The following is a 26740-nucleotide window of genomic DNA, read 5'->3' on the forward strand; positions in this document are numbered from 1 at the left end:
AAAGTCACTGTCTTGGCTAGCAGGGTGATGAACAAGGTGAAAAGTGGTTAAAAATGTATTTGGGAGACTTCCCTGGCAGCCCAGTGGTTAAGACTTCGCCTTCCAAAGTTGGGGGTGTGGATTCAATCCCTGCTTGGGGAGCTAAGATCCCACATGCCTCGCAGCCAAAAAAACCAAAACATAAAAACATAAACAATATTGTAACAAATATAATAAAGACTTTTAAAAATGTCCACATCACAAAAAAAAATAATTTAAAAAATGTTTTTGGAAATTTTTGAGACTTTTAAAATTTTTTATTTTTTATTGAAGGATAATTGCTTTACAGAATTTTGCTGTTTTCTGTCAAACCTCAATATGAATCTGCCAGACTTTTAACCACACTATTGTCCTTTTATATGGTAATCCATACAATCAGTATGATTCCAACTCACATGCCCGCACCAAGCTGCTTTATGCACTGACCATTTTCTCTACCATGTGTCCCTGTATCACTCTAGTTTTGCGTATTTTTTTTCAAACATTTTCAGCTGCTGCACACCCAGCATGATGCCTTAAGATGCAATATGTCAGGTGAAAATGAAAAACACATGTTTTTTCAGGACTTGGTTTCAAGTGTTATTGGGTTTCCAAAAAACACAGATTTGGGAAGAAGAATTTCAAACAGACTATACTGAAATGTAGATATCCAGTTGTTCCCAAAGTTGCTATTAGGAATAGGTAAATAATCAGCTGGTATTAGAAATTAGCAACATTTCAGAGAAGAGATACATGGATTTGGTGTTATGTCAAATGAGTAGTGCTTAGTCTTAGGGGTAGAAATCCGGGAAAACATAATTGCCTCCATAGAAGTGGTACTTTCGAACATTTAAGCTGTCCAATTAGCTATCACAGGAGGAGGGTGCTGTCGGAGCTAGTGAGATCAGGGCCTCATAGAATGGCCTGGGCAGAAGCTAGGCAGCTACTTCTAAGGGCTGCTTGAAAGTTATCTATTGAATGGACAGCTTGGACTAGGAGACCTCTGAGGATCTTATCAACTTTGGAAGTTCATATTTCCTGAATGCAACACAGAAATCCATCTTTCTAAATCTATGCTCCTTAATTCAGCATTGGTCAAAGTTCTATGTTTATAGAAACATAACCAATACTGATGGTATTCTCTGATGGTAGAGTCAACTCAACTTGGCAAAGAGCTTTTACATGTTAATGTCTCTGATAAACAAAAATTAACTTTCAGAATTTATTAGATATCATATTCCTTACATAAAACTGAGACAAGCTGTCAGAATAACTGAATCAGGGAGGGTCACAGCCTTGGGAAGACTTGAGACACCAAAGAGGTAAAGGAGAGTGTTGTGGCCCTTTGTGTCAGGGTCATGACTGACTCTGAAAGGCCAGAGAGTTTTCTGAAAGCAGCACAGACCGTTCAACCCCTGACTGTCCCACTATCTTTTGGAGCAAAGAAACTCCCCACTTGCCAGCTGCCTGCTCAACAGCGAATACAGAGTTGTTTGCTGGCTGCCCCAGAGCCTCTCTGATCTGTCTACTGAGGCCAGAAAGAAGAGTTCAGGGGCCAGCAACAGCTGAGCAGCTTGGCTGACCTGTACACCGGGTGCGTGATTCCAGAACAACTCTCTGAGGGAAGGGAGGAGATGGAAGGAGAATGGGGCAATAAATTAGTCATTTGGATTTCCCTATAGGGCCCACCTCCATGTGTCCATCCTCACACTCTCTTTCTTAACATAGTCCAGTGGATTAATACTAACAATCTAAGCTATGTTGAGTGCTTACTATGTGCTAAACACTTTTCTAAGGATTTTGCATGTATTATCTCATTCAATCTCCACAACAATCTGTAAATATTTTTATGATGCCAATTTTCAGAGAAGTAAAGTGAAGTATCATTTAGCCTCAAATCACACAGCAACTGGCAAATCCACCATTTAAATAGATACTCTCATTTAGAAGTCTAGGCTCTTAACCACTATCAACTAGGTAAGTGGGAAAAAAGTCCAAGCAGGTAGATCAAAAGCTTTTGAATAAATTCTGTCATTTAATTTGTAAACAATTCTGTAGGGCAAGCATCAGTAAATCTTGCTTTTTTATATATATGATTTTATATATGAGGAACCAGATTCATCTCCAGTTTCATATAGTAACAGTAGCCCTTGCATTATGTACTAAGCCACGGACAAATTTTGATTTCTTGAACACCCAGAATGACCAGGCACTAACATGAAAATGACTTCTGGTGATTGTGCCGATTTGTTTTGGTGCTGAAGATATGCTGAAACATCTCAGCCATGGAATACTTGGGCCTATTGTAAAGGATGTAGCCAGAGATGCCTAGGGTTGGGGGGACACTTTGGCATGAACTTCATTCTTTCCCTTTAATCTGGGGATGACCATGCTGAATAGCAAAAACTCCCTTTTCACATGTTAGTAGGTAGGTTAAAACAGACAGGAACTACAATTGTCCATTTAAATGAGTTGAATATATTTTTGAGCCAAGACCTTTCAGGGCCTTGGTATTCAAATTTAAGCCAAAAGATTAATTTAGTCCAGTGTTTCTCAACCATGACCTCATTAAAAAAAAAAAAAAAAGAATAGAAAAGCTGATGCCTGGGGCTCCACCCCAGAAGAAATGATTCAAACATTCTGGGGGTGGAGTCCAAGTACTGGTATTTTTTAAAGCTCCCTAAGTGAGAGTCACAGGTGGCCAGCAGTGAGCCACACTTTAAGGAACCAGGTGTTGTTTCATCTAAAACAAACAACTGAAGCTCAGGTTGATGTGGCAATTCAAGGTGATCTTACAAATTACAATATTCTCTTTGGAATATTGATTATCAGAAACTCCAAACAGACAATAACAGGGAAAACTGTGATGGAGATCTGGGGAAGAAAGTGCCCAGCAGCCACGGCTGAAGACAGGGAAAGATTATCAGAATCACCATGCTAATTATGGAAAACCAGACTCCCTGGCAGGAGGCCAGGGGTGTGGCAGAACGGATAGGGGTGGAGGGCAGGAGAAATTTTAGGAAATTAGAAATTTGAATAACTTCGGCCATCAAGGGCTGCAATTAGATACTGAACTGTTCCTACCTTATTGCAAGCCTTGACAGCAAAAACAGATCAGAAAAGAAACTCCTGTAGCACATTCTAGCTGCTTTTCTTTTCTCAAGCTCAGGAACAAAAAGAAAATGAAGCATTTCCAGGGTTGCTTTCCCTACATCTGATGAAGGGCCCCCATAGGCACCCTTTCTGAACACCAGGGGGAGTAACACATAGTCGACCTTTACCAGGCCTTTCAATACAGCATGAGAAAGAACAAATTCTTGCTTATTGTTTAGATCCCTTCATAAATAAGCTCTTGCTTCTCTCTCTGGCTAAAGATAACAATCTATTTGTAGTCATTTAAGAGAGTAAGTAAGTGTTCTTTAAAAGTAATAAAATGGATTGGATCACCCCACAGTTGAAATTGCACAAAAGGAGCGGAGTAAGGGCCCGATCCCCTTGGGTTTGAATCCCAAAAACAGCATTTAGTAGCTGTGTCACCAAGGGCAAGTTACTTAATTTCTCATGCCTCAATTTTCCTGTTTGTAAAATGGGCACGTCATAGGACGGTTATGAGAGCTGATGGGTTAATACAGATAAAGCTTGGGACAAAGCCTGGTGTATAGTAAGTCATCAATCAGCATTAGCTAGTGCTCGTACCAAGGAGACCACCAGAAAATTTTAATTTTAGATTTGAATTCTTCCATACTTCAACAATTCCAAGTACTTTATATTAAAAATCATTCAACTCAACAAAACTGGTAAAGCCACTGGAGTGTTTGAAAAAAAGTGATAGAACTGAGTGTCATTTTTCATATACATCAAAGATCACTTATTCTAGTAATCTATGATAAGAACATACAGAAAATAGTGACTTTGTACTATCGTAAAATGGCTAATACAAATTTTAAATATACAAAAATGCACCAACAAAGGATGAACTAATAAAGTGAGTGTGCCATAATGAAGAAAGACAATGATCTGTTAGAATATCAGTATCGTAAAATTTCCACAGAGTATGTGAGAAATTAGGTGAAGAAAAGGAGTATATGGTACTTAAGGACAATTTATATTCATTTTCAATCTAACAACAGTCCAAAAGACTCTAGTAGCAGTTATTTCACTAAAATGCATGTACTTTAATCATTTCACAAAATTGTTTTGATTGTAATAGATGATCCTCTACAAAGCGACGTCATTTTAACAAAATGAGCAGCCAATAAGGAAGCTCTGGGTTGGATTTTCCCCCATGAGAACTGATGGCACATTTACCATGGATGGAGGCCATGGAATAAACACGGCTGTACCAAACATTCCTGACAACGATGGAGAACTCTGCTTGCATGTTTTTTCATACTAGTGCACATAACTTTTTTCCCCAGTGGATCTTCAGCGAGGCAAGGCAGTTGCCTGGGTTGTATGGAATTCAGCAAACAGAAATGCATGACCAGTGACCACACACTCGCATCTGGATAAGGTTTTGGCTGACTGCGCTCTGGGATTTTAATGCTAGCCACTAACAAGGATCCCCTTCTTTTTGACTATATAAGTCAACTCTGAGAGTCACAGGGTAGAGTGAATTTTTTAGTAGCTTCTTCCATGTCTACCAAGCACTGAGACTGGAGGTGGCAGAGACTCTTCTCATCTGTACCGCTTGCTGTTGGAGAGATCAGAGCCTGGCAAGAAATCAGAATGATGGGGGAGAGGACTGACTCCAAGAGTGAAGGGAAACTCACTCTTTTTAGCATCCTAGTAACATGTGTGGGGAAAACGGATACAGATATCTGATAGAATTGACACAGAGGTCAAAAACACGGTTTCGACCTGGGCTTGAATCCAGCTCCACACCTACCAGACCTGTAACTGGGATTCATTTACTTAACCTCATTCATAACCTCCTTAAGCTGTATTTCCTCATTCTGTAAGTTGGGGTGATAGTAGCCTCTTCCTTACAAGGTGGTCATGGGAATGAAAAATGATGGTACTTACAAAAATGCTTCATCCTGTAGCGTATTTTAAAATCCTCCCCCAACTCCTCTGAGGTAGATATTATTATACTCATTTGTGGATGGGAAATTGAGGCTCAGAGACATTCTATAACTGGCCCCACAATCACCCAGCAGGTAAGTGGAGGAAGCTAGACACGAGCCCAGGATTGCTCTAAAGCTGGTGCTCATTACCACCGCTCTATGCACTCATTGGCTTGCATGGCAAAATCCCAAAAGTCCAGACTCATGGGTTCTCAGCCCCATTGAGACAGCCCTTCCTTTTAGAGGAAAGAAATAACATTAAAAACAGCTCAGTGATCAGAATGAACAAACTTAAACTAAACTCAAGGGTGGAACATGAGTATAAGAAATCAGTTCTAAAGATTCTTTGCCTAGCAGTTTTTCTTCTGTTGGTTCGTATCCCCAGCAAGGAACAGTAAAGGGTAAATTGAAGAAAACGTTCAATTCAGTTACTGAAATAACAAGACTATTGACTGGGGTGTGGTAGAAGTAGAAGGGTAGAGATGGAGCCAGGCAGACCCTCTTTTTTTTTTTTTTCCAAAGCCTGTTAGTTTAGTTTCTAAAAATGTTGGTTGAATGTGATATAAAAGCCAACCTTTTTGAAATACAAACAAATGTAATTTTTTTAGACCTATTGTTATTCATTAATTGTTCATTAAATACCATTAAATACCTTATCCATAAATAACAGGTCTTAACCAAACCAGAGGACAATTAGCTTTTTCAACTGTCAGCAGAAAATTATGATAGCAGACACTTTTTCAAGTATCCATGAACTCCCAGCTGGTCTTTCTTGCTTCTGTCATTGGCCTTAAATATACACATTCAAAAACTCAGAAGAGAAATGTAAAATAAATGAGTAACTAAATCCTTGCTTCTTCTTTGGCTTCAGAATTTATACAAATTAGACCTGTAGAGTGTAAAGGTTTTACTTATTTAACTGGCTTTAATATTCAACTTGCATTTATACATTGGTCTGTGTAATTGAGATTGCTTTACCTATTTGTGCGATTTTAATACTATACGGTTTAGATTGCATACCTGTAGAGGGCAGCATGCCATATTCATTTAACGGATGGATCCAGAATCTCTTCTAATGGTGGTGGTGCTTATCAACGTCATCGCTCACTACTCTCATCACCATCACCAGCATCATCCCATTATCATTATCATCATTGTGCTTAATCATATTCCTGGGTTTTCATCTTAGAGAAAATTTCTATTACAAAGTTGAAATTTCTATTACAAAGTACTCTTTATTCCCCAACATTCTTTTACTTAAAATGCAAAAGGCTCTGCCACTTGCACACCACAAAACTTCTCTACTATGTAAGATATTGGCATAAAGTTCTGCCAGTCTGCTATTTAAATAATTCAAAACATTTTATTTTTTAATTCAAAACATTTTAATACAATATGCAAAGACCTAGCACAAGCAGAGAGCTGTAGGCAGAGGAATCAAGAAGAAAGAAAGTTCCGCACCAAGATAAGTTTTCCTTCAAGTTAGCCTGTGGTCTGACAAACACTCCCTGTTGAATCTGTTTCTTTAAGATGCTAAAAATAAATTGATCTGTAAGTGACTTTGCTTTAATACATACAGTGACTCAGATCAAGGAGTAAGAGCCATTTATAGACTGTGAACTAAACACTGGCCTGAGACAACCATTTAACCCTAGCCAAACAGGGAAGTGGCATTTCAGATTGTCCAGAGTTTGATCTGCAAGGCTATTTTGAAGTAGAAAGATTTCTTTATTATAACTTTGACTAAAAATATTAGAATATGACCAGAGGCTACCACAAGGTCAAACATTTGGTAACAGGACCACCAGTGTAAGAGTGTGCAAGTGTCCATCTATGGGATCTTGGGCATGCTCAGGCCTAAACATACGATAAGTCATTCATATTCATACATATAGACATAAGTAGAGACTGCATTTGGTACAGAACAACAAGTTGCCATTCTATACACTCCTATTTTGGCTTGCATTGCACAGTGGTTTAGAGTGGATTTGTGTGACCATAAGTGTCATTAAACATCTCTGAGCCTCAGTTTCTTCATCCGTAAAATGGAAATACAGTCTCTACCTTAAGACATTGATATCATAATTAACTGAGAAAATGTATATAAAACACTGAGCAGACATAATACAATTTTAAAAAGTGCCAGTTAAAATTCTGCTCTCTTAGCCCTAGTTGTTACAGGATGGTACAGTCTCCTTCTTCTTTGGGTGCCCCTTCATTGCTAGAGTACACCTTCATAGTCTTATAAACAGCTGCAGTAGCAGGCAGGTCTGATGGCTACAAGTTGGCAAGAGTTACCTTTTCCTTCTTGTGTGACTGGTGTAACGAACATCTTTAAGGGGATATATAATTGGAGAGAGGAAGGCTGTGTATGTGTGTGTGTGAGAGAGAGAGAGAGAGAGAGAGAGAATCTGTCTATGTGTATCAGAGTTCACCTGGCGACAAGAGGAACTTGCCACTCTCTCCTCCTCCAAGTTTCACTCACAGGGAACATTCAACGTTGCCTGCACACTGATCTCCAACCTGGAAAACTGCAAAGAGCTGCATTGCAAGGCATGTGACTTCATATCGCAATGTTCATCACTGACCTCCACCCTGGTAATAAGATTCTCTTTGGCCCTTGTGCAATTAGCATCCACCTGAGACTTCCTAACCATCTACTTGATAGCAAATTGGCAGCAAATATTAGGAAATTCCACGCTGGTGTTTGGATGAATCTTCTCCATTGATATCGTTTATCTGAATTACTGGCACTTCCTCAATTATAACAATACATCAACCATTTCAAGTTTTCCTTTCACCTCCGGATACATGTTGCCCTTAATAAATGAAGCTGAAGTCAGAATGCATGTTGGTATGACGACACCATCCTGTCTTTCAGGTGTGGTTTCAGGGTCACACTGAACACTTGCGTCTGGAAGATTGACTTCAGAGCACTGCATGGCCACATTCTGCTACTCAGGGGGGTGAGATCATGGTGCTGGCATGAATTTATCGCTCGTTTAAATGAATGGGGTTGAATTCAATCTGCTGACCTTGATTGGGACACTAGTGATACAGGCTGTGTAAAACAAAACAAGGCAAAATAAACAAGGGAAAACCGCAGCGTATGTGGCTACTTGGTTCAGAAGGTGACACTACTGAATTTGGTCTGTGAAGGTCTTGTCACATGAAAGTCTAGAAATAGCTATGACCTAAACATGGGGGTAGGAGACGACCCATTTAGAAATGAATGGATGCATTCCATTGTGCTTGTAGAGTGTTTAGAATCTATTTTGGGGCAAAAGGGATATTGTAAATACTTTCCTTTGTTCATAACCATCATAACCCAAACTTTCTGGCTCTTGGCATTTATCAGCAACCCTGCATGCCAATAGTTTTTTACACACTGCCTGACAAGGCAAACATTATTCTACCAGAGACGCAGGATTCCCTGTGACCCCTCTGAATCTCCAGGGCCAGCCAAGACTGGATGAGATTCTGACTGATCCTAGTCTGGGCATCTCTAGGGGCTGCTCTAGTCTCATGACACAATTCCAAGGCCACTCAGCTCTGAGGGCCCTCGGGAGGTGCTGCCATATTAGGCATGTGGAAATGTCCACGTCATTCTGAAATTATTTCGGAAATAGAGATTTAATATAACTTTTTTGATTAGCATTCAATTCCAAATTTGGGACTAGATTTTAGATAAAATTAATTCTAGGAACTTCTCATTGGTTTTGTAAAATATTAATGCCAGCAAGCATTCCTTCACCTTCAAAAGCAACTGTATCATAGATTTTCATTTCATTCTCCCTTTTTTTATTTGATTCTCTCTTTGGTTAACAGCAGTTCTACGGCAGAGGGCAGGCAATATTTTACAGACATATCTTGACTCGAAAGTGGCTGACTAGATAGGCACATTCTTAAATGCAGGTTAATCTGTGGCCTCCTTTCTCTTCACCATGATGGCTCTGGATGCCAACAAGGGGGTCACAAGGGAGGAGCCTGGGGCCAGGTATGGTAAAGCGAATGGTATAGGCATTTTCTAGATGTATGGTTTGTTTGTGTGTGTTTGTTAGTTATATCTGACCCTTTGTGACCCCATGGACTGTAGCCCGCTAGGTTCCTCTGTCCATGGGATTTTCTAGGCAAGAATACTGGAGGGGGTTTCTATTCCCTTCTTCAGGGGACCTTCCCAAGCTAGGGATGGAACCCTTGTCTCCTGCATTGCAGGCAGATTCTTCACTATCTGAGCCACCAGGGAAGCCCATATGGTTCTTAGTATCTCCATAAGATGAAATATAAATTGTAGTTAGAAACTTTTACCCTGTGAACACCTTCATCATCTAAAGATGACTCCTTCTGGAGACAATCATGATCTTTATTAGGTACCAGGCCTGTGTGAAAATCTAGAGATATCAAGACATGATCTTGATGGGTGTGACATCATAGGAAAAGTGGGCTCTAAAATGCTCCCTTTAATAGTAGAATTCTTTTGTAACACTGTTCACTAATACATTTGGTATAAATGAAACTACTTCTTTCAAATGAAATTAGTCATTGAAGAAATTAAAGAAATTCCTTCCAAGGTAGCTTTCCTCATTAGATGGCTCCAAAACAAAGACCTCAACAATATTAGCATAAATGGTTCAGGAATTGTGATTTTGGGCATTTCCAAAGAAAAGTTCCCTTCTATTTCTGCTACTTCAATAACAGAGTATAAATCAGAGACTTGGCATTTACAACTCCACTGAGCTATTAATTTTAAGTCTTTTACTGATTCAGTTCCAACTATATGTATGATGGAGATAACTTTTATTTATTGTTTAAGTCATACAATTATCCAAGCAAACTCATCAGTTCAAGGATATTAAATCAAAATCTATTTACTATTGAGTAGGATTTAGTTTAAGATAGAAGCTTCCTGGAGAGCCAAATCTTGGGTTTAGTGAGACCATCCTATTCCAGAAATGATGTCAGAAGACTGTTTGAGTGCTTACCTAGGAAGGTACCAGGGTTCTGTTATTGATCAATCTGTACAAAATAATTTATCAGGTCAATGCCTTTTCTTCTTCCTATCCAATTACTTCTTATTGATGAATCTCTTATTTTAGCATTATCAAAAGGTCATGAGCCAATACTAGATCTAATTTAAAAAGGCATTATTAGGCTTATATCATATCAACCTTAAGAACTGACCAGTTCTGTGAGGATGATCTGAATAGCCACATTGGAACATATTTTTTCATAAATTTATAAACAGTGTCAGATATTCCCAACTTTTAGGGCCATTTTTACTTTAGAATTAAAAAAAATACTTTCTTGTTGTGAGAATATTTAATACAAGATATAACCTCTTAACAAACTTTTAAGTATATTATTACATTTTATACACTTTATTACATATTATTATTACACTTTATACATTATTGTTGACTATTGGTATAATGTTATACAACAGCAGGCCTCTAGAGCTTATTCATCTTTCTTGACTGACACTGCATGCTGATTGACTAATAACTAACTCCCCATTTCCTTTTCCTCTGAGCTCATAGCAACCATCACTCCACTCTGATTCTATAAATTCAACTATTTTTAGGTACTTCATATTAAGAGAATCATGTTGTATTTGTCTTTTTGTGACTGGCTCATTTCACTTAACATAATAACTTTATGGCCAGCATGTATCTGAAAAAGATGCTCAATATCACTTATAATCAGAGAAATGCAAATCAGAACCACAATGGGGTTAACATCTCACACCAGTCATGGTGGCTAGCATCAAAGAAAAACCAAAGGTTAGTGCGGACGAGGCTGTGGAGAAGTTGAAACACCTGTATATTGTTGGTGGGGACACAGAATGGTGAAGCTTCATAGAAAACAGTACAGACTAGTAGTAGTAGTTGTTTGCTCAGTCATGTCCAACGCTTTGCGACCCAATGGACTGTAGCTTGCCAGGCTCCTCTGTCCATGGGATTCTCCAGGCAAGAATACTGGCGTGGATTGCCATTCCCTTCTCTAGAGGATTTCCCCATCCCAGGGATTGAACCTGGGTCTCCTGCATTTCAGGCAGATTCTTTACCACTTGAGCTACAGGGAAGCCCTAAAAATGTAGAGAAGTTTCAAAAATACCCACACACGCACACATATTTGGGGCTTCCCAGGTGGCACCAGTAGTAAAGAACCCACCTACCAATGCAAATGACGCAAGACAAGTGGTTTGATCCTTGGGTTGGGAAGATTTATACATTTATCTACAATATGATCCCCGAATTCCACTGCTGGGTATTTATTTAAAAGAATGAGAATCAAGATCTCAGATCTCGAAGAGATTTTCAGTTCAGTTCAGTTCAGTCGCTCAGTCGTGTCCGACTCCTTGTGACCCCATGAATCGCAGAACGCCAGGCCTCCCTGTCCATCACCAACTCCCGGAGTTTACTCAAACTCATGTCCATCAAGTCGGTGATGCCATCCAGCCATCTCATCCTCTGTCATCCCCTTGTCCTCCTGCCCCCAATCCTTCCCAGCATCAGGGTCTTTTCCAATGAGTCAACTCTTCGCATGAGGTGGCCAAAGTATTGGAGTTTCAGCTTCAACATCAGTCCTTCCAGTGAACACCCAGGACTGATCTCCTTTAGGATGGACTGGTTGGATCTCCTTGCAGTCCAAGGGACTCTCAAGAGTCTTCTCCAACACCATAGTTCAAAATCATCAATTTTTCGGCTCTCAGCTTTCTTCACAGTCCAACTCTCACATCCATCCATGACCACTGGAAAAATCACGGCCTTGACTAGACAGAACTTTGTTGGCAATGTAATGTCTCTGCTTTTTAATATGCTATCTAGGTTGGTCATAACTTTCCTTCCAAGGAGTAAGTGTCTTTTAATTTCCTGACTGCAATTACCATCTGCAGTGATTTTGGAGCCCAGAAAAATAAAGTTTGACACTATTTCCACTGTTTCCCCATCTATTTACCATGAAGTGATGGGACCAGATGCCACGATCTTAGTTTTCTGAATGTTAAGCTTTAAGCCAACTTTTTCACTCTCCTCTTTCACTTTCATCAAGAGGCTTTTTAGTTCCTCTTCACTTTCTGCCATAAGGGTGATGTCATCTGCATATCTGAGGTTATTGATATTTCTCCCAGCAATCTTGATTCCAGCTTGTGCTTCATCCAGCCCAGTGTTTCTCATGATGTACTCTGCATATAAGTTAAATAAGCATGGAGACAATAGACAGCCTTGACGTACTCCTTTTCCTATTTGGAACCAGTCTGTTGTTCCATGTCCAGGTCTAACTGTTGCCTCCTGACCTGCATACAGATTTCTCAAGAGGCAGGTCAGGTGGTCTGGTATTCCCATCTCTTTCAGAATTTTCCACAGTTTACTGTGATCCACACAGTCGAAGGCTTTGGCATAGTCAATAAAGCAGAAATAGATGTTTTCCTGGAATTCTCTTGCTTTTTTGATGATCCAGCAGATGTTGGCAATTTGATCTCTGGTTCCTCTGCCTTTTCTAAAACCAGCTTGAACATCTGGAAGTTCACGGTTCACGTATTGCTGAATCCTGGCTTGGAGAATTTTGAGCATTACTTTATTAGGATGTGAGATGAGTGCAATTGTGCGGTAGTTTGAGCATTCTTTGGGGTTGCCTTTCTTTGGGATTGGAATGAAAACTGACCTTTACCAGTCCTGTGGCCACTGCTGAGTTTTCCAAATTGTTGGCATATTGAGTGCAGTGCTTTCACAGCATCATCTTTCAGGATTTGAAATAGCTCAACTGGAATTCCATCAGTAGCACACCCATAATCATAGAAGTATTATTCATAGTAGCTATGACATGTAAACAACCTAAATGTCCACTGATAGACAAATGAATAAAGAAAATATGGTGTATTCAGGCTGAAAGAAGGAATTCTGTAGTATGCAATTTTTTTCAGAAAAAGCTAACAATTTTTGAGCACTTACCATGCTAAATGCTCACATTTATTATTTTATTTAATCCTCATAAACACCTATATAGTTAATTATTATTATGTACCCATTTTTCAGGTGAGGAAAAGAGACCAAGTGCAGCTCAAAAATCTGCCTAATGTCTCAGAGCAGTAAGTGGTGGAGCCAGAACTCAAGACCAACTCTTCTGACTAGTGATAAGTTCTACTTCTCCCTGAAGCCCACTCTTCACTACCATGCAATATTGTTTCCATTCATCAAGATTTATTTAACTCAAAAGCAAATCTTTTCAAAGCTGAAATCTTTTCAAATTTTAAAAATTTGACTTACTCTGGATTTTCTAGAAGAATATATGAGAAAATCACAAAAGTTGTTTCGCTCCTCTATACAGATTAAATATATCCTTGGCTCAAACCAATAAGGGATGAATTATTGTACCAGCCTAGAAGTTATTGTTTTGAGAATTTTTAATAAATCAAGCTCATTTCATTATAATAATGCCTGAATTGTGCAGAAACTTACAAACTGTTTTGGAATCTCTTTTTTGAAAAAAAAATCTCAAAAAAAAAAATCTCTTGCACTGCAGTACAACAATAAGTTTTGAGGGGGAAAAAAAAAAACAAACTATGGCTAGAAACTGTAAAGGACAATAGTAGCTCACCATATTTGTATGGTATGCTACCGATTTCATACTAATTCTTATAATCTTCTTTTTTTTTTTTAACATGATACAGGCAGAAGAGTCACTACTTGATAACAGTTGAGGCTGAGAGAGGTACAACAACTAGTCCAAGTTCACACCTTTAGCCCATGAGCATAATCCAGGTTTTCTAGTGCTGAGTCCACTGCTGTTTCCCCATGTGCCTCTGCTCTGCACAAAACATGGAAACATCCTCTTATTCCCAGAGAATGCTTCATTGTCATCTTGGAGAAACAGGGAAGGGCTTAGATGTGTGGTTTTCTCACTGGAAATGGTGTGTATCTCAATGTCAAATGACAGGGGAAAATAAGCAGGCACCAAACAGTTTTCTCCTTTAGAGTTATCTCAAAATTTACCCAAGTTAGGGCCTTCCCTGGTGGCTTAGTGGTGAAGAATCCACCTGCCAATGCAGGAGACAAGGGTGTGATTCCTGATCCGGGAAGATCCCACACGCCAAGGAGCAACTAAGTCCACAAGCCACAACTACTGAGCCTGTGCTCTAGAGTCCAGGAGCCACAATTACTGATCCCATGTGTTGCAACTACTGAAGCCCACACACTCTAGACATTGTGCTCTGCAACAGGAGAAGCCACCATAATGAGAAGCCTTCACAGTGCAACTAAAGAAGCTTCCGCACAGCAATGAAGACCCAGGACAGCCAAACAAACAAAATCTACCCAAGTTAAAGTACTCTGGCCACCTGATGCACAGTCAACTCACTGGAAAAGACCCTGATGCTGGGGAAGATTGAAGGCAGGAGGAGAAGAGGACAGAGATGAGATGGTTGGATGGCATCACCAACTCACTTGACATGAGTTTGAGCAAACTCCGGGAGATGGTGAAGGACAGGATAGCCTGGTGTGCTGCAGTCCACGGGGTCGCAAAGAGTCAGACACACCTGAGCGGCTGAACAACAACAAGGATAGAGAAGGTGTTTGAAGGTCTTGGAAGGTGTTTGTCTAGCAGAAACATTTGCCATGGGGACACACGATATTCAGGAATCCTCTTGGCTGGGTGAGTGGTAGATCTGGATAAGCATTGTCTTTCAGACCCAGGCTATGGGCCACCTAGTGCTCCCTTAGAGCCACACTGGGCAAGTCTTCCAGATACTAGCTGTGGGCCTTTGAGCAAACTATAGAACTCCTCTGTGCCTGTTTGCTTCAGGAGCAAAATGAGGACAACAACCATCTACCTCACAGAACAATTCAGGGGCTTCAATGAGTTAAATGATAAGTGCTAAAAAAAAAAAAAAAATGTAAAGTGCTTTGGACAAAATGTGGAGATGTGCCCAGATGAGAGCCATGATTTTTACTATGTTAATGAATGGGCCTCTCGATTTCTTTATATATAAGGTGGGAATAATGATAAATCCTGTAACAAGAATCAAAGTGGATCCTGTCTTTGAAAGTTTCTGATAAATCATAAAATGTTCTGTGCATCTAGAGAGTGACTGCTGTTGTCTTAAAGAGAATGTTACAATGTCTGAATTATACCTGTATTCCTTTTGCAAGGAATTTCCCCTTTCTTCTCAAATTGAGAAAGAAAGTGATTGACATTGTGATCCCGAGCCTATCCCCACTGGTAGTTTGTGAAGCAGGAATCAAATTGTTAAAGTTAGTGTTTAGCCAGTTGGGTGGGGCAGTGTTTACCCACAATCTGGTGAGTTGCCATATCTCAGGGGAGGCTGGGGTGGGAGGCCTGCCCCCTCTGTGAGTGGCTGTACCAGTGTAGAGATCTAGAATCCCAGAGCCCTACCGGTCCTACAGGATTACCTGGGCAAAGGCACAGGAGACCTGGAACCCTGAAAAGTAGGACAACTGTTCACCACGTGGGTGGCTACTCAGGGGAGCCTAGGGCAACACCAGTCCTAAAATCAGAGCTGCATCTGACGGAGAAGCAGATGTGTTGATGCAGGGTAAAAAATAGAATGAAATGGAGTTGTGTGTGTATGTGTGTGTTTTTCCAGAATCTAAGATGAATGTGATTTCTGACAAGATCAGAAGGAGTGCAGTTGACACAAATGAGGGAAACATAAAGCACATCTCCTTTTCATATAGCATTGTGGTCTCAACTAGCAGCACAGGCAAGGATTCCAAGCTCAAACGTCTTTAGGAATTCACGGATGCCAAGTGGGGAAGCTGTTCCCCATGCCTTACCCTGGCCCACTGTGGATGCTCCATCCTCAATGCCTCCTGCCTCCTCCCTGCTGCCTTCTCCTGCTAGAATTCTCCCCAGTTTTCCATGTTTGGTCTCAATGCCATCTCCTTTACTAGGCTGCCTCTCAATCTCCACCTAGAGCTAATCTCTTCCGACCATGTCCTCATAAAACTTTCAGTTGTACCCCTTTCACACAGAGCTATCAAAGTTTACCTCGTTTCATAATGAGTTGTGCAAACCGTCTCTGCCTTTTGCTTATAAGAGACTGCTTCTTGTCATCTCCGTGTCAGGGTGACACCAACACCGCATGCTGCTCAAAGGAGCCACTTGATAAATATTCATCAAGGGAATAAATAAATATTTGTTGGCGATAATTTACTTGAACTGAGAACTTCATGGCCTCCAAGAAAGGCTCTGAATTTGTGAAGTGAAGCACTGCTCTTTTTTTGTGCCCCTCTTACTCTCCAGGTTGTTTCATAATATCTCCTGCCAGGAACTGCTCCCATTATTAAATTATTAAGTGCCAGGGAAGCAGCAGCACCTTCTATGATTAAGTACTGAGTGAAACTGTGAGGAAGGGAAGCCCCCATTGCGCCTAGTTTCAGAGGTGAGAACTGTCGAGTTTATTTTTGTGCTGCCTCTGTCACAAGCCAGTGTGATTCCAATGATGGATTCTGGGATTGTGTTTTCTGCTTTCCTCCACTCACCCCCTTGACATGAGCCACTTTGGTTTCTTTATTTATTTTAAATATTTTCTTCACTTTATTGAGAAAAGAGTTTCTGTTTTCTCTTTTCTTTTTTTGGCTACAGTGCATAGCGTGAGGGATCCTAGTTTCCAAACAGGGATCAAACTGGTGTCCCCTGCAGTGGAAGTGTGGAGTCTCTACCACTGAACCTTCAGGGAAGTCCCCATCAACATGAACCACTTTGAATACATATACCCAGAGCAAAATTTCAGGGGCAGTAATGAGAAAGCAGAGTCTATATTTCCTACCTGGAACCTGAGACTGTGCTAAAACCAAACTTAATGCTTGTAATCTATATTCACTCTTTAGCTGTGTGGATGAGAGTTCTCTTCACAAAGAACTGAAGGACAGTTGGATGAGGAGTTTGGAAGTAGGATCATTGATCATATTTTTTCTCTATGATTTGCGATTAACTTAATCACGTAAACAATTAGTGAGAATTCTTCAGATGTTCTGCTAAATTGATTTCCCTCTAAGGAATATTGTTAAATACCCTCTACACTGGCTCCTCCATGGAGTCTTTCCATGAGGAAAATTCCAAACTCAGCTGTCAAGTACATGGACTCGTTCTTATGGATGATATCAATAAAGACTTCCAAGAATCCCAGCATCCTTTCCTCAGCTCTCTGATCCGCAGGCTGAGGCTTCGAGGATAGTACCCCCAGGAAATCCCCTAAAGGTTACTGCTCACAAAACCCACTTTCAAGCTCTAGATGTTAAAGAGACTTAGCATAAAGCCCTGCTTAAAGACTAAAAATATAAATGAACTACTGAATTAATGGATAAATAAATGAAATAACACATTCTTAGAAATAATACTTAGCTCTTCTTGGTCCTTGGCTCCTAAATATCCTGATGTGAACTTACAGATTTTGTTTTATCCTAAATGAAAATCATAAAAAGTCTTCACTGAAAGAGACTTCAGTGATAGAAAGCCATGGCCTCACAAATGAACTTATCTATGAAACAGGAACAGATTCACAGACATAGAGAACAAACTTGTGGTTGCCAAGGGAAAGTGGGGGTAGGGGAGGGATGAACTGGGAGTTAAGAGATGCTAATTATTACGTATAGAATGGATAAACAATAAAGTCCTCCTGTGTAGCACAGGGAACTATATTTAATATCCTGTGATAAACCACACTGGAAAAGAATATGAAAAAGAAAGCATATGCATTCTGAATCATTTTGCTGTACAGTAGAAATTAACATGACATTATAAATCAACTATATTTCAATAAAATATTAATAAAATTATTTTAAAAGTCATGGGCTGATTTGTTCAAATGAAATTAGGGAAAAACTGCTTCTCTGGTTGAAGTGTAGGTAGGGGCTTGGAACCTCCACCTCTAAGAAATGACACAGTTTGTCCAACATCAATACAGATCCCAGAGATAGAGCCATGACTCCTGAGCCCCTGGCTTGGTTTTTCCTGCTACATGCTACCTCCTTTTATGGGTGAAGTGTTGTTTCTGGATACTTACTGGAAAAAAGGACATCTCTCTGTCCCTAAAACAAAAGAGCCATAGGCTACAGGAAGTTTTTTTTTGTTGCTGTTGTTTTGCCTCTGTCCTCTGAAACATTTTATTTGTACATATTACATTCCTAGAAAAAGAATCCAAGGATTTTCCCTTCTGTGTCTTTCGTCTTGCTTCTTCATGGGCCCTGATGCCAGCTGAGGTTGTCAGTACAATGCAGCCAAACTGAAGGGATGGGAGCAGGCTATTCTGCCATTTTTCTGGATCTTTGAATTGCACATCAAATCTGGGGCTGATCACTCCACACTTATTTAGCCTGCCAGTGAGGTTCACAATTTTCCCAGCCATGTGATAATCAATGATATCAAATTCACCAGTGCAACCGTGCTTCATTATCATAGTTAGAAACCTGATGATGACTTTGGAACATGGCTTAATAAACAACTGGCATTTGCCTCTCTTTTCAGCATTGTGGACACTCTTGAGAGCATCAGCCAGGACATTCATGTGCACCATAATGGCAGCAAGGAAAGATGGTGGAAAGAGTTAAAGGAAGTTTTGAACTGGGCTTCAAGGTAGTCACATAGTTGAAGGTAGGTCTTCCTTACAGATGTATTCCAGCTAAAAAATGAAGCAGAGATGATAGAACTTACTTCACTATTTTGCAGTTTCCAAAGTAATGGATCTAGGCAAGGACTGTCAATGATTGTCAGATTCCTAAAGAATTTGGTGCCTCCTGACAGAAGTACACCACATTGTCTACGAAGTACTCCTTCCAAAAAAATGAACTTGACGCTAAATCAAGCCGAGAAAGTCTAAATCACCAATTTATGGGAAATATAAGAAACAAAGGAACTTGTTAAACCGAAAGCATAGGAATGGAATCAACAATATTCACAGTCTGCAAAACTCTACAAACTCTTTAGCAAACAAATTTCAAGGCAAAACAAAACAAGGAGGGGAAGGGAGCAGAATGTGATGTAAAAGCATCATGAAAGACAGGTCAACCAATTTCAATATATAGAGAGTATTTCTGTCCCAATTAAAATAAAGTGTACTTGTTATCTGGGAAAACACCAAATGGAACGGACATACTGGTGTTCATGGGGCCCTGCAGTGGGAAGCAGCAGACCAGTCCACATCACCGAGGTGGAGAAATCAAGGCCAAGCTGGGCTCCTGGTCAAGGACAGGAAGACCAAATCCCTGGAGGAGATTTCTCTCTTCTCCATGCCCATCACAGAATCTGAAATCACCAACTTTCTCCTAGGGATGTGCCTCAAGGATGAGGTATTGAAGATAATATCCACACAAAAGCAGACCTATGCTAGCCATTGGACCAGGTTCAAGGTATCTGTTGCCATCTGGACTACAATGGGCATGTCAGTCTGAGTGTTAAGTGCTCCAAAGAAGTAATCACGGCCATCCTAGGGGACATCATCCTGCTCAAGCTCTCCATTGTCCCAGTGTGGCAATGCTCCTGGAAGAACAAGACAGGCAAGCACCACACTATCCCTGCAAGACCCCACTCCATGGTGAGTTTCTCTTTCCACCCCAGAGACACTGGCATCATCTTGGCCTCTGCACTCAAGAAGTCACTACTGACGGCCAGTATGGATGACTGCCATACCTCAGCTGGGGGCTGCACTGCCACTCTTGACCAATATGATGCCATCTCCAAGACTTACAGCTCTTTCACCCTGACCTCTGAAAAGAGACTGATCACCAAGCTCCCTGTCAGGAATCCAATGACCATCTCCTATAGATTCACACCAGAGTTTCCCTGCAGAGAACTCAGGCTCCATCTATGCCCACCACTGTTGCAATTCTATACAAGAAATATAAAGTGAATTAATTAATAAAAAATAAAGGGCAAAAATCCTATGGAACAAATAAGGAAGTCTGAAAGATGTTTAAAAATACTAAACTATGGGTAAATTTTCAGGTGAAAGTATGGTATCATGGTTATGTGCTATTCTGTGCCAAGTTGCTTCAGTTGTGTCTGATTCTTTGTGACCCCCTGCACTATAGCTCGCCAGGCTCCTCTGTCCATAGGATTCTCCAGGCAAAGATACTGGAGTGAGTTGCCATGCACTCTTCCAGGGATCTTCTTGACTCAGGGATTGAACTTGCTTCTCCTGCATTGGCAGGTAGGTTTTTTTAATTTTATTTTTTTACCATTAGCATCACCTGGGAAGCCTGGTATCATGGTTACTTCTCTTTAAAAAACTTTAATGAACTTGTCTTTCATATTTATATTCCAAATATTTATGGATAAAATGCTATGATATACAGGATATTGCTTCTAATAACCTTGGGAGTGGCTGGGAATGGGTAGATACACCGATGAAATGTGACCAGTTTTGGGCTGATAACTCTTTAAGTTGTGCGGTAGGTCCTGTTGGGTCATTATCATGACTTTTGTACTTCTATAATGTCTGAAATGTTTGTGATTAAAATATTTAAGAAGTTTTGTTCATAATTAGAACAAAAGGTAGTTCTTCTTAATTGTTAAAAAAAAAAAAAAAAGAGAGAGAGAGAGAGAAAGAGAGAGGGTTTTAGGCCAGGAATGGAAGGAAAGGATTTCACATGAAGGTAAGAAGGTTTTTGGAAATGGATGGGTTTCTCATTATGACTGAAGCATGAGGAATCTCTCAGAAGTGATAACAAGAGTATCCAATCTGTTTTGACTGAAGCTTGACTAGACCAGGACTGGCAATCTGCTGGTGAAGGTGGTATCTCATGAAAAAGGCATGGTCTCACTGACTAGGTCTTGATCTCACTATATATGTTGTGGGTGATGACAGTAGCCTAGCTTCTGTTACAACTAACTCACAACAGGATATTAATAAGCTATATATTTTACAATATAATTAAGAAATCATTCGATAACAGCAAGATCAAATCTCAAATGGACAGCACAAATAACTGCCATACTACCCAAAGCAATCTATAGATTCAACACAATCCCTATCAAGCTACCAATGGTATTTTTCATAGAACTAGAACAAATAATTTCACATTTTGTATGGAAACATATAAAACCCCGAATAGCCAAAACAATCTTGAGAAAGAAGACCGGAACTGGAGGAATCAACTTTCCTGACTTCGGACCATACTATAAAGCGATAGTCATCAAAACAGTATGATCAATGGAACAAAATGGAAAGCCCAGAGATAAATTCACGCACCTATGGACACCTTATCTTTGACAAAGAAGGCAAAAATAGACAATGGAGAAAAGACAATCTTTAACAAGTGGTGCTGGGAAAACTGGTCAACCACGTGTAAAAGAATGAAACTAAAATACCTTCTAACACCATACATGAAAATAAACTCAAAATGAATTAAAGATCTAAATGTAAGATCAGAAACTATAAAACTCTTAGAGGAACACATAAGCAGAACACTCTCTGACATAAATCACAGCAAGATCTTCTATGACCCACCTTCTTCCCAGAGTAATGGAAATAAAAACAAAAATAAACAAATGGGACCTAATTAAACTTAAAAGTTTTTACACAATGATGGAAACTATAAGCAAGGCAGCCTTCAGAATGGGAGAAAATAATAGCAAATGAAGCAACTGACAATTAATCTCCAAAATATACAAGCAGCTCATGTAGCTCACTACCAGAAAAATAAACAACCCAATCAAAAAGTGGGCCAAAGTTCCAGTGGAATCATTATGGTATCCTCCTGGGGGCCAAAGAACTAAACAGACATTTCTTCAAAGAAGACATATAGATGGTTAATAAACTCATGAAAAGATGCTCAACCTCACTCATATCAGAGAAATGCAAATCAAAACCACAGTGAGGTATCATCTCACACCAGTCAGAATGGCTGCCCATCAAAAAGGCTACAAACAATAAATGCTGGAGAGGGTGTGAAGAAAAGGGAATCCTCTATACTGATGGTGGGAATGCAAACTGGTACAGCCACTATGGAGAACAGTGTGGAAATTCCTTAAAATACTGGAAATAGAACTGCCATATGACCCAGAAATCCCGCTGCTGGGCATACACACCAAGGAAACCAGAACTGAAAGAGACACAGGTATCCCAATGTTCACTGCAGCATGGTTTACAATAGCTAGGACATGGAAGCAACCTAAATGTCCATCGGCAGACAAATGGATAAGGAAGTTGTGGTACACATACACAATGGGATATTTTTCAGCTATAAAAAAGGATGCATTTGAGTCACCTCTAATGAGGTGCATGAAATTGGAGTCTATTATACAGAGTGAAGTAGGTCAGAAGGAGAAACACCAATACAGTATAATAACGCATATACATGGAATTTAGAAAGATGGTAATGACGATCCTGTAAGCGAGGCAGCAAAAGAGACACCGATGTGAAGAACAGACTTTTGGACTGTGTGGGAGAAGGCGAGGGTGGGATGATTTGAGAGAATAGCACTGAAACATGTATATTACCAAATGTAAAATAGATGACCAGTGTGAGTTCAATGCATGAAGCAGAGCACTGAAAGCTGATGCTCTGGGACAACCCAGAGGGATGGGGTAGGGAGGGAGGTGGGAAGGGTGCTCAGGATGGGGCGGTGCATGTGCACCCATGGCTGATCCATGTAGATGTGTGGCAGGGGCCACCACAGTGTTGTGTCCTCCAATTTAAATAAATAGATAATTTTTTTAAAATGTCATTTTGCTTACCCCCAATGCAGCATTCCTGAAGCAGATCAGAATGCTCCAGGCTGGCAATCAGCCCCTCTGAATTCTAAGTAGCCCCCAAAGGATGCAGTGGCTTGCACATTGGAAAATTTAACTATGACCCTAAGCCACTCCCAAGACCATTTGTAAATTATTGCTTGAGTAATTTACAAATGTTGAGATTTGATGACCTGAAGAAATAAAGATTTCCACTAATGCCTACTGTGCTCAGGCAGTCACTCACTGGCAAGATCTTGTTTGAATGTCATGAAGTCAAATATGTCATTAAATATGACAATTTCCAAAAGGGACCCAGGACAGCTAATGGTCATCAAGCTGTGAAATCAAAGTGTATGGAGGGATTCCAAAGTTTACCTCTGACTTTGTCTTTCACAAACCCAAATCCAATGCAGCGATCACGCTTCATTCAGTTCACATAAAGTCGAAATGATCTTTTATTCTAGGGGTAATGACTTGATGATTTGACACCTATGAGTCATAAGCAGCCCTTAGTGAAAAAGCCCCGTGACAATGTGTTAGCTCACATTTAAACCTTAGTTATGTTTCCCACTCTGTTCCCAGTAGTCCCCATCTTCATTGCATCTGGGGTAGGGTTCTGGGCCCTGGCTCAATGAGTGGACTCAGTTTCAGACCAAATATATTGCAATGAACCTTAAAAATTCACACATTTGCTATGAGACTTTCTTCAAGGGGAAAATACATTTTCAGTCATTTGGCCAAAACAAGCAAAATGCTCAAAATGTTGAAACAGGGAGGCCCCCACTCCTCTATTTCATTACTGCATTGCTGAGGCAAAGAAGTGAAGACATTTTTCTTTGTGGCTCCAGTAAGCAGGCAGACATTTATCAATTGGGACACTCTACAATGGATATCTAATCAGATACACTAGTCCTCTGGGTAATTCCAAATTCCTGCAGAGAAAGTTTGGCTTCTTTTCCTTAATGACTGCATTTGGAGTATGAACTAAAATGGTCAAAATTTTCAATACATCTTTGAGAAGGGTTAAGCACAAAAATCCTGTTAAACAATAATGGGATTTGTGTGTGAAACATGACACTCTTTGAACACTTTTGAGAAAGTTACTCTGCTCTTTCCCCTCCGACTAATAACAATTCAACATTATTTAACATAATCCTACTGACAGGTAATTTCTGACATGAGATTTATTACTGACTTGCCCTTGGAGGGCATGTTTCACTATTAATGTTTCCTTTTAAAAGCTATAGCATGCGTTAGATTCTCCTACAGCGTTTCCCCATGTTTTCCTTGGAAACCCCTATTTTCTGTGGTATTTTACATTGCCCAAGTCTGTTTTAACTCTGTATCCTTATATACACACAGACACACCCCTACTCTTCAGAAATACGTACAGAAATATACTTAACATTGAAACATTTCTTCTACCATTATTAGGTTTACCTATAAGTAAATAAACAACATTAGTAACATAAATTTGAATCAGTTTCTCCTGTACCTAACTGGGTATGTGATTGAGTGAGCGAGAGCTTGACTTCAGCAGGACTATGCTGGGGACTGGGAGCGTGGCAGACAGGCTGATGTCCATATAGGGCCAGTGAGACCTGCAAGTGTCTGCCCTCATTGGTGCTTTCAGCCTTTCACAATGCAGGACATGTGAGACTGTTCAGAACACATTTGTGATTCTGACTCATCCAGAGAAATGATTTTTCACCTGGTGAGTCAGCATGAGCTAGGTATTTCCCTACCTGTGCTAACCATACAAGGGCATTGCTACCTGGAAGGTTAGGTCATCTGCCCCAGAAGGAAACACGCACCATCTTTGCTTTTTCTGCAACAGCTTTACTGGTATCATGAGCTCACAGGCCAGAGCTGATTATGTGGTGTCCTTCCTTTGAAAGGGAAATGTCTAAATGGCTCACTGGCTGGCAAAGCAGTAAGAAGACAAGTGAAAAAAATTCACTCACTCATCCATCCATTCATTCTTTATTTATTCATCTGTAGTTTTAGGGAGGCCAGGTGTATTGAGTTATAATTTACAAATGCTAAAATTCACCCTTTTTAATACTGCAATTCATATAGTCATGTAACTACTACCACAACCAAGATGAAGAAGAACATCACCTCAAAAAATTCCCTTGCCCCTTTAGTAGTTGACCCCTTTCCCCAGTCACCATATTTATTTAAAGAGAATATTCAGATGATTTACAACAGAGACACGAATTCACCTGCATGTTGTAATTTGTCCTTAATGTAGTGGCAAGATTTACTGGTAACGAGTTTCAGGGACCCTCCATCCCACTGGAAGTCTGAGAATGTGCTGGGCGAAACCTACTGCCTCACAGTGGCCCTAATGAATAACCTATTTCTGCAGAAAAACACCTGCAGCAGTGACTCGACTAGGAGATTTCTAAGCTTCCTAACTCTTCTTCCCGTAAATTTCAGAAGACTAAGGTCCCTTCAGTCTCCCACCAAAGTCTAACTGGAAAAAGCTGGGGATATATACATTCTCCCCAGCCTTGGCCCCAGCCTCTCCTCCCAGAGGCTGACACACACAGGCAACTCTCTCTCTCTCTTTTACACACACACACAACAGACGCAACAACAAAAAAAAACCTGCCAAGACAGTCTGTCTTCCAAGGTGGTCGTTAAATTTCTAAGGCCACAAGGGGACCTTCTGGGCCCAGACCCATGCAGAAGCCTGGGGTGAAAATCCTCTACCCCGAGAAGCTGGAACTGATCCGAAGGTCTTGCACATTAGGGAAGAGTTACATTCCTAGGTTACTGGGCCATTAGCAGCTCCGCCATCCATTTTTCATTTGAAGGAACCTTTTTTAAAGGTTGAATTCTTATCTTTGGGAGGCCTGTAAATGCAGTTCTTGTGTTTTCATTGGGTTTATTTAGCCTAGGGGATTTAGGTCCCTCTGTTTAAGTAGTAAATTTTCCCCTTTGTGTAAATGTATGTGGTTAATATACTTAAAAATCCATCAGGCAAGGCTAACAAAAATGCAGCCGCCTTTACACAGCCGTTTTGGCAAGAATATAGTCACTCAGGATGGCTGTGCGGTGCTTATAATTGAATTGTGGTCACTAAGCCGAATGCTATCAACTTCTGGAAAAACCCAAAGCCAGATAGCTCTGAGCACTCCTTTCACCACCTTCCCTCCAGCTCCTTTCCTTGCCGCCAGCTCCCCCGATCACCCAGCTGGCAGAGTGGGACACAGAAAGCCCAAGGTGAACAAATAGGACACACTGCTACCGTCTTTAAACACGTACTAGAAAAGATGGGTTCCAGGTCTGAAAGGACAGAACTGAAGACCTGATGGCATGAGTTGCAACACTTGGAAGGCCAGTGACGGAGAAGCTGCTCAAGAAAAGGAAAACGACAAAGGTCCTCGAAGATGCCCTTCCAGCTTTCAGTTCTTGCTTGAGAATAACACTAACCTTTGGCCACTCGAATCAACATTATCTGACACTAGGGCACAGATTCCAGCCCCCTCCGAAGGTTGCCCTCACAATGGTAACCTTGGGGGACCTATAGTCCATTAGTTGATATTTGCTCCTTCCTTCTCTGACCCTACATGCTCACCTCTCTGCCTTCCCCCTCCCCAGCTCTCGTGGCAGAGCCTAGTCCACCAGGCTGGGTTCAGAAGCTGTGGGCTCTGACCATGACAAGCATGAAGGCTTCTCACTCAGCTACCACCGTTGCTGTCGGCAGGAGACCAAGTGACCACCACACACCCTAGTGCACCCAACTCAACCAGGTGGCCTTGGGCCATGACAGATATGAACCAAAAGGAGAAAACCCGCTCACTGCTCAGAGCTGTGACAGGAGAAAAGAAAAAATCCTGCCATACAACTCTCCCTTACCTAAACACAGAAACTAATCACTATCAAAACACACATAAGAGGATTTTTCTACTTAAAAACTGTCTTTTAGGGAATTCCCTGGCAGTCTAGTGGCTAAAAC

The 26740-nt window shown here is 40.5% G+C and overlaps 1 protein-coding gene and 2 pseudogenes across 1 annotated transcript in view; 1 reads left to right on the forward strand and 2 right to left on the reverse strand.

The window, feature by feature from the left end:
* Positions 1-26740, reverse strand: part of CREB5 (cAMP responsive element binding protein 5) — a 426112-nt gene that overhangs the window by 185391 nt on the left and 213981 nt on the right. The window lies entirely within an intron of this gene.
* LOC133072826 (small ribosomal subunit protein uS8-like) lies at positions 18227-18621 on the reverse strand (annotated as a pseudogene).
* LOC133072700 (small ribosomal subunit protein uS5-like) lies at positions 18633-19952 on the forward strand (annotated as a pseudogene).

Source organism: Dama dama, chromosome 18, assembly GCF_033118175.1.
Source record: "Dama dama isolate Ldn47 chromosome 18, ASM3311817v1, whole genome shotgun sequence".
NCBI lineage: Eukaryota > Metazoa > Chordata > Mammalia > Artiodactyla > Cervidae > Dama > Dama dama.